The 8,466-nt window shown below is 42.2% G+C and overlaps 1 protein-coding gene across 4 annotated transcripts in view; it reads left to right on the top strand.

The window, feature by feature from the left end:
- Positions 1-8,466, top strand: part of usp2a (ubiquitin specific peptidase 2a) — a 62,322-nt gene that overhangs the window by 5,071 nt on the left and 48,785 nt on the right. The window lies entirely within an intron of this gene.

Below are 8,466 nucleotides of genomic sequence, written 5' to 3'. Positions count from 1 at the left end.
AGGCCTTTTAGTTAGTGTGCTTGTGTCTTCTACCTCTGTTTGATATGGTCAGCCTTGTTTCTGTCTGCAGGGAATCAGCAGCAGAACGTAATCAGTAATCACTGGTATAAAACACACTACTCAGGCCTTGAAACAGCATTGACTCAGCTACAGTAAATGTATCCCCAGTTTACAACAGCACAGCATTTCTTCATGCCCTTTCTCCACGCGTGCACACAAACACACACGCACACACACACACACACACACACACACACACACACACACACACACACACACACACACACACACACACCAAGTATTTGGCCAGTGGGAGCAATAGCAACCCATTTCATGTCGCAGCGCAGGACCCCCCCCCCCCCCCACACACACACACACACACACACACACACACGCACACACACACACACACACACACACACACACACATGTGCGTGTGTGCGTGCTCGCATGCGCGCGTGTGTGTGTGTGTGTGTGTGTGTGTGTGTGTGTGTGTGACTGTGTGTGTGTGTGTGTGTGTGTGTGTGTGTGTGTGTATTCATACAGGAGGGAACATACATTAAAGCACCCCCGAGTGTCCATGCTGATTGTACAGTACATTCCCATGCAATGTCACCCCTGGGTATGTCAGTGTGGGAGGCTGCGTCATCACTCACTCACACACACACACTCACACTCCTAACCCCGGTTTGATCCGTAGGACTGTAGCACACACTTGAGATTGTCTGTTTTCGCTAATGGGAGATGAGTAAATGAGTGCACAATCTGTTCTGTAATAAATCCGATACAAAGTCCGATACACACATTAACTACGGTATGTTAAATGTAGTGGACTCAAAGTCAAACTTTAGTGCTGCACTAAAACATTCTAAATAGGACTACAACCATCAATTAACTGCTTAGAGTTTATTCTATCGATTACTGATTCGATCAATAGAATCGAAGAAGAACTTTTATTTGGATAATGAAAACAAATTATATGTCAACATATCAACGCGGAAATATTCGAATTATTTATTTAATCAACTAGGCTGCATAGCAAAAAGTTACATTTGAGATATAATTATTCTAGTTATATAAGGAGGTAGACATCAGGCTACAGCCCTGACAGCAGTACACAGGGCTAAGCTGTGGTGGAATACACTACTATTAAGGCCTTTTTTGCATTGGTAGTGGGCAAACAAATGCTGTTTGTTGCCATGGTAGCTATGGTAACTACCGTTGGTATTACCTCAAGGGACGCTGAAAATGCAGGGTAGTCAAGAGTGTGTGTGTGTGTGTGTGTGTGTGTGTGTGTGTGTGTGTGTGTGTGTGTGTGCGCGTGCATGCAAGGCATGGTAGGTTTGTACTCCCACATTTCAACAAGGCAATATATCCGCTATACACAAAACATATTAAGAAAGTATTAAGACTATAAGTGCAAAAGTAATACACATAAAAGGACATTTAAATACAATTAAAATAGTTTTCAGTGAGTTAAGAGAATAGAAAATAAGAATACAATGAAATCCTCTTTAAAAGGCAACGGAAAACAGAAAGATTGTCAGCATTGCTTTAAAAGAACTGAAATATGTAACAGAATGGCAGTTTTCTGGGAGTTTGTTCCAGACATGTAGAGCATAAAAACTGAATGCTGCTTCTCCACATTTAGTTGTGACTCTGGAGACAGAAAAAGACCTGTCCCAGATTACCTAAGAGGTCTGGATGGTTCATAACATAGCAATAGATCTGAATTGTTTTTTGGCCCTTAACTATTCAATGTTAATAAACCTACAGTTGTCATTCTAAATATGTTTTTGAAACTGAAATATCCCTTTAAATAATAGGATGTAATTGCCTTAATGTGGCTTTTGCAATTCAGGTCTGAATCCATGACAACACCAAGCCTTGGTATTGTGTTTCCATGGATACATAACTGTATTAGAAGTTATATAGTAAATCTCATCTCTTATCCATCTCTCATGTCCATATTGTTAGGCTACTCCAACAGGTATGCGTTCTTGTTTGCATATCCTTTTTAATAGTTTGCCCACTAGGCTAGCCCAAGCTTGTTTCACTAAGCTGTACACTGGGCCTCTGACAAGAAGACAGATGTGAAGATAAAGTCTACGGATGTCTATGTCTACTCCTATTTTACCGCTGTTTCGGCGCTGTAGTGCCGAAATGATTTCGGCTCGTCAGAAATTTTCAGTAGCACCGAAGAGCCGACTTTAGGACGGTACCCGCCCCCCCCCCGAACCTCAAATGACGTCACATTGTAGGCTCTACAGAGCCGAACCGACTTTTATTCGACTCTAAAATAGGAGTATGAATCGGCCCTTAGGCATAGCCAGAGGTGTTGAACAGTAGTCCAGGATTCAGGGCACTCTGAAAGTCTGACTGATGTACAAGCATACACCCTTCTGGGAAAGACGTTTAGCTAGTATTCAGTGAATCAGTGTTGCAGAAATTAAATAGCCTGTGTTTCTTTCATTTCAAATTAATAGATTTGAGGAAGTAAGCAAGAAAAGGACATCTTTTCTTGGCACATTGTACCTGTTAACCACTTTCAACAGGGTGTCCCTATTTTGTCATTCGAGGCAAAATAAATCACCATTTCTTTCCAATACATTTCAAAAACTGTGAAAATAGCTGATCTACAAGCTCACAACGTGTCACTGCGATGCGTTGTGACCTAATAGATTGGCCTTTTTAACTGCGTACTACCATCGTATGAAATAGGTTTTGTGTAAAACATAACAATTCACTCACTTCAGTGCCTCCCTTCAGCATTAGTAAAATTAATATTTTATGTCTCCAAAGGCATTACTGTATGTTGTCTGTCCGACATCCGTCTGTCCGACATCCGTCTGTCTGTCTGTCCGTCCGTCCGTCCGTCCGTCCCAGTCTTGTGAACGAGATTTTGAAAAACAATGTCCACTTTGGCTCAAGAACTAATTAGAATTTGGTGACTTAATAACTTAATCATTCATATGCTAATTATAACAACATTTCACACTAATACCAAATATGATCAAATGTAGACGTTTTGTGCCCATAATGTCACAGGTCAACTTGTGACATCTTAATGGTCTGCTTTTCTCTCAAGAACAACAAAGCTAAACTAAATCAAGTCAAATCAGTTTTGTTTATATCCGTATATCATCAATCAAAAAAGGCAGTAAAAAAGAACAAACACTCTGAGACAAAGACAAGAACAACATGGACAAAAGGAGAGAGGGTGAGACTTCAGTATATATTATATTATATTATATGACAGGCATGTTTGGTGGAGGCATACAACTGGGACGGCAGTAGTTCTAGTCGTTTTGCTGCACTATCAAATAATGGGAAAGCAGATTAGACAAACAAGATCTGTTCTTATTGTTCATCTGAAAACTGCTGTTTTTAAAATAAATCTTGTGTGAGAAATATCACCACAATAACAAAAAAAGGTGCAATTCTGAGAAATGACTGGTGTGGTTGCAATTTCTCTCGAGTACAGCATGATGATGATGTATTGACCCATAACATAAATGTTAGCACACGGGTGTGTGCGAGTGTGATGGAGAACGTCTGACGAACAGTCTGAAAGATACTTCTAATACACCTTCTGTATAATTCCATAATAAATAAATATAAGCTACACATGACCTACAACTTCCATTGACTGGACATGAACAATGTCTTCAATTTGTAAGGATATAAGAGCTGATTCTGGTGATGGCTTACTGTACATATTGCACTGTCCACTCCAGCTTATCTCCCATTATGTTTGGTTTCCCCGGCTAGGTTTCCCGCAATCTGAGAACCCATCGTCAAAGAGAGACTAGGTTTAGGTCTAGCTATCTATATCTTGGATTATGAATACCATAACTTTCCAAGACATTCATTCTGGTTCATTGTCTTGGGCATTGCTAGTTTCAAGAGCTTCTGAAAACACTGCATGAATGAGACCCTCATTTACTGCTTTCCAGTTGAAAGGGCATGTCCATTTTTCATAATAGTTTCTTCCTTGATTGTACTGACAGGATGCTATCCAGTACTGTAGGGAATTCAATTCAAGATTCAAGGCAGTAGCAGGTTTGTTGATATTGTTAGCCTAGCTCAGCATTAGACCCTGCTGCGGTGCTTCACAGCCTGTACAGAGCAGTGTGTTTTGGTCAGCCTCCTGCCTGTCTGCCGACTCCACATCCATATTTGAATTATTGATAAACCTATGCTAAGAGAGGGAGGAAGCAGTGAACAGAGGTACTTTAAGAAGTAGAGATACTGGGAGAGAGGGAACATATAGGAAGGGAAGGCACACTGAGAGAGGATAAGGAACTGAGAGAGCGAGAGGATGGGGGAGAGAAAGATTAAAGAAATAGGAGCCTCCCCCACTGAACCTAACACGCATAAACAACACCAGATACTTTTATTTATTCAGACTCTGCACTGCGTTGTGAACAAGAGCCTGTCTCTGCCTATAAGTCGACACAGGAATAGACTGTGCTGCCTGCCTGCGTGCCTCACTACCCAGCAGCCTAACCTCTAACATTCAACTCTCCCATTACAGCCATGGGAGTCTGGGACACACATCACATGTATGTCATTGTACACAGAGAGACAGAAATAATAGGTGTTGGGCACTAGACAGAAAGTTCTTCAGTATAAGATGTCATGTAGGAAACTCAGGTTTTACTCTCCCTGCCACACTTGCTGCAAAAAAAGGGGGGGAAAAAAGAAATGATAGCGAATGGCTTTTTTTGAACCACTTCCATAACTGCAATGCCATCTGCCAAAACCTGCCAGCATGTGGCTTTGTAGCTGGTGTTGATTTCCCACACTGCCACAAATATACCGGTAGGCTTTGTCCACTTTTTGAAAGAGACAGAATAATGTGTACAATTGTTTCAAATGTATTTAACTTTAAGTCTACTTAAAACTCATTTTGGGCGGCAACCCCTTTTGGTGTTAGCATTATGTTATGCTTTAGCTATTGAAAAATAGCAGATCTACAAGCTCATAGCGTGCCACCGAGTGGCGCGCTACGAGCTTGTAGGTCTACTATTTTTGAAAAATCGAAGAACGACTGACATAGAAACATAGCTTTTTCAGAAAACTGTCAGGATGTAGAAGACATTTTTAGAATCTGATCTCAGGTCAAAATGGGTTAAAGTTAATTTAACAAGCCATAAGAGAGCCGATAGAGAATCAGTGGGAAGAGGGAAATAGCACCCACAGGACTCACATGGGATTATTTTAAACTGTAGGCTGGCAGAGGATCTTAACCACTACACATTTCCTCTGCATATTGTCCTACAGTTCAGTGAATATGAAAGTAACTTGTCCCACACACAATATTATTCCATTACTGCTACAGCTGTAGGTTTGGCCTCCATGCGCCAATTCCCAGTAGGGATGTAAAGGATTGGTATTTAGATGATGCGCTGTGCATCAGCAAGCCATGCATGCTTTGTGTGTGCGTCAGACTAGGAATGCGAGCTAGTGTTAGAGATGCTGTGTGGGCACAGATCCAATGCTCTCTCCTCCGGACAGAATACTGATGACATGGCTGGTGTAATTTCTCATGTGTCATGTTATAGCCTATGGCTGCATTGAGTTTATGCTGCTCCTAACATCCCAGGTAGACATTTTCAAGACATTTCCTTTGGGTGTGTTGGATGCCTGGATGTACAACACTGTATCTGAATCAGCCCACCTCGATTTTGAGATATCTTGTGTGAAAACATTTTGGCCTAAGGGTGGTGCTAGAAGAAAGACCATGGGATCACCAAGGGTTCATTCTCTGGGGCAACTTGACACTTGGTCAGGACCCCCTTGGTCACAGGAAGCCACAAGTAATGTTTAACCCGCATCACAGATTAGTTTTAAACCACCACGCACGTCGGGAGCCACAGGTAATTTTTAACCCACAGCACGGGTGAGTCTTAACCGGCCACACAGGTCTGACTAACAGGATGTCTGACTTGTGACTTATGGGCAGTCCTTTCTGTCCATATGTAGTCAGAGACTACAATGGAATGAGGATGTGAAAAAGAAGTAGCGTGCGTTGTTGCCATTGAAAACAGGCTGAAAACGAATTACAACAAGACAGGCACGCCGTCAGAAGTGGATTTGAGCCCTGTGTGGCACCAGCCGAGCAAGTGCCCATGCAAGCAGTGTGCCAGACATTCTATATAGTTGGATTCAGTCCATGTCAACATGCATTGAACGTAGTACGGCCATATGTTGCCCAGACGTCAACATCTGATGAGTTGCGAGTGAGAACTGAGAATGTCTGAGTTGTCTAATGACTATGAAAGGGCTTAGCCACTTATGGCAATCAATCAAGCCAGTCATTTTCAAGATACAGTATCTTACCAAAGTACTGAAACACAGCAAAGCTACCCTAGCACTTACCGTATACTAGTAGACCTAGAAGCATGTATGTATGAAATGAGAGCTGCCACGAGGATCTCAGCCCGTATTTCTTCAATAGCTCTAGTAAAATCATATAACTTGTACACATACAGTTTGCTACTCAAGATTGTTGAATCAGCCTCTAGCATTATTCTGACTACACAGAAGTCCTAGAATGGGCGAATAAGGGAAGAGGATCAACGTCTTGTTTTACCCCGCAAATACCTGGATGTGTGGCTCAAAGAATATGATCATTGGCAGAATTGAGGAACGTTTTGAATATTTGGTGGTCACATTTTTGGTCACATTTTCACTGCATTTGTGGTTGTTGCACTATTCTTCACCATAGGCTATGACGAATATAAATGCAAAATGCAATTCCAATGGTAAGCTGTGTTTCCACCCTATGCAGCAATGGCGGATTCGGACATGCTCTGACATACCCGTATGTGTGTCTCAAAGAATAGCTCAAAGTGAGCAGAACATTATCTGCTTTTTGGCATTCTATAAACCTGATCAGAATGTTTGTAAACAAGCAAGGTATTTCTAGGTAGAATGTCTATGGACTTTTTCACAACATAAAATAAAAGTGTCCAAGGCCCGGACGGGTGTTGTAGCGGTTCGGGCACCTAGGCTGCTCTGACAGAGTGTCGCGGGTTCAAAACCTGATCCCGACGACCTTTGTTGCGTGACACTCCCAGATGCTCTACCCATTTCCTGCCAGTCTACTGTATACTATCAAATAAAGGTAGAAAACATTTTCTTTAAAATAAAAAAATATCTTAAAAAAAATAAAAATAAAATAAATTACATATTTCTAATAGTCAATAACAATATTAAGTGTCCTGTTCTTCCTGAAACAAGAATAATACTGCTCCAATCTGACACTGCCGCTTTATTTACTGTCAATTTCCATAATTGAAACAAATGTTAGTCACTAACGTTTTTTGAACAATTGAACGTTCTTAATAACCAGTAAGACGCCCTGAGGGCGAGAAGCGACCTCGCGAGGTCACGTGCACGCATTCGCCTGGGTGACGGCAGACTGCTGGGCGAGCGCTGGTGCTTTGGCATGGGGGGTCAGATCAACTCGTACAGGGTTTGATGAGGTCAAATCAACATATGGAATGTCAGAACAGGAAGGACGGTTGGGGGAGAATCAACATAGGGAATGTCAGAACAGGAAGGACGGTTGGGGGAGAATCAACATAGGGAATGTCAGAACAGGTCAGCTCCATATATGGAGATATAAGGGTTTGAGGTTTTGAGGTCAGATGTAGAGTTGCTGGCCGGCTCCATATGAAGATCTAGGTGATGATCCAGTCTTCTCCATGTATGGTTATCCAGGGTTAGATGAGGTCAGTGTCTTTGACCAAAAAATGCACAAGATCTAAGGGTCTCCATGATGTCACATGATGTCCCGAGGCGTGACCATATATGGAGACGTGATGTTACGAGGTGTGACCATATTTGGAGGCGTGATATGGCCATATATTGACATTTCCATATATGGGGAAGGGCCCCTGGCGATGTTGTCTACGTCCGTCGCGACTACAGTACATAAATGCCCATATATGGAGATCCCTGATGATGTCGAGGTGGCGCTGCTGGGGCAGATCGGCGCATCCGCCTGGGTGACGGCAGACTGCTGGGCGAGTGCTGTCGCTTTGGCATGGGATCAACTTTGACCAAAAAATGCACAATGAAAAACGGTCAGGTTTCATGGCCATTGCCAGGGTTCATGGCCATATAGCATGTCTTGAGTGTAGAGGGTTTGATGATGATGATGATGGTCTCTCTGATGTTACGTGATGTCACGAGATGTCACGAGGTCAGATCCATTTATGGAGATCTAAGTGTCTCCAATACCATATATGGAGACGTGGGTGACCAACTAACGGACGGGAGATACACGTTTTCATAGTAAGCGCAACCGTCAGTCGCAATAAGCACAACCTACGGTCGCAAAAACAAATTTACCTGCTCTACAATAAGACATGAGAAAACAATGTACTGTGTACTCATAAGTCATAATATACTGTAATGCTTAATTTATACAGTGTCATATGATGGTGTTGTGGG

The sequence above is a fragment of the Electrona antarctica genome, assembly GCF_951216825.1.
Source record: "Electrona antarctica genome assembly, chromosome: 11".
NCBI classification, from domain to species: Eukaryota; Metazoa; Chordata; class Actinopteri; order Myctophiformes; family Myctophidae; genus Electrona; species Electrona antarctica.
Note: the sequence above shows the minus strand (reverse complement) of the source record. Positions and strands in the feature narration are given on the sequence as shown.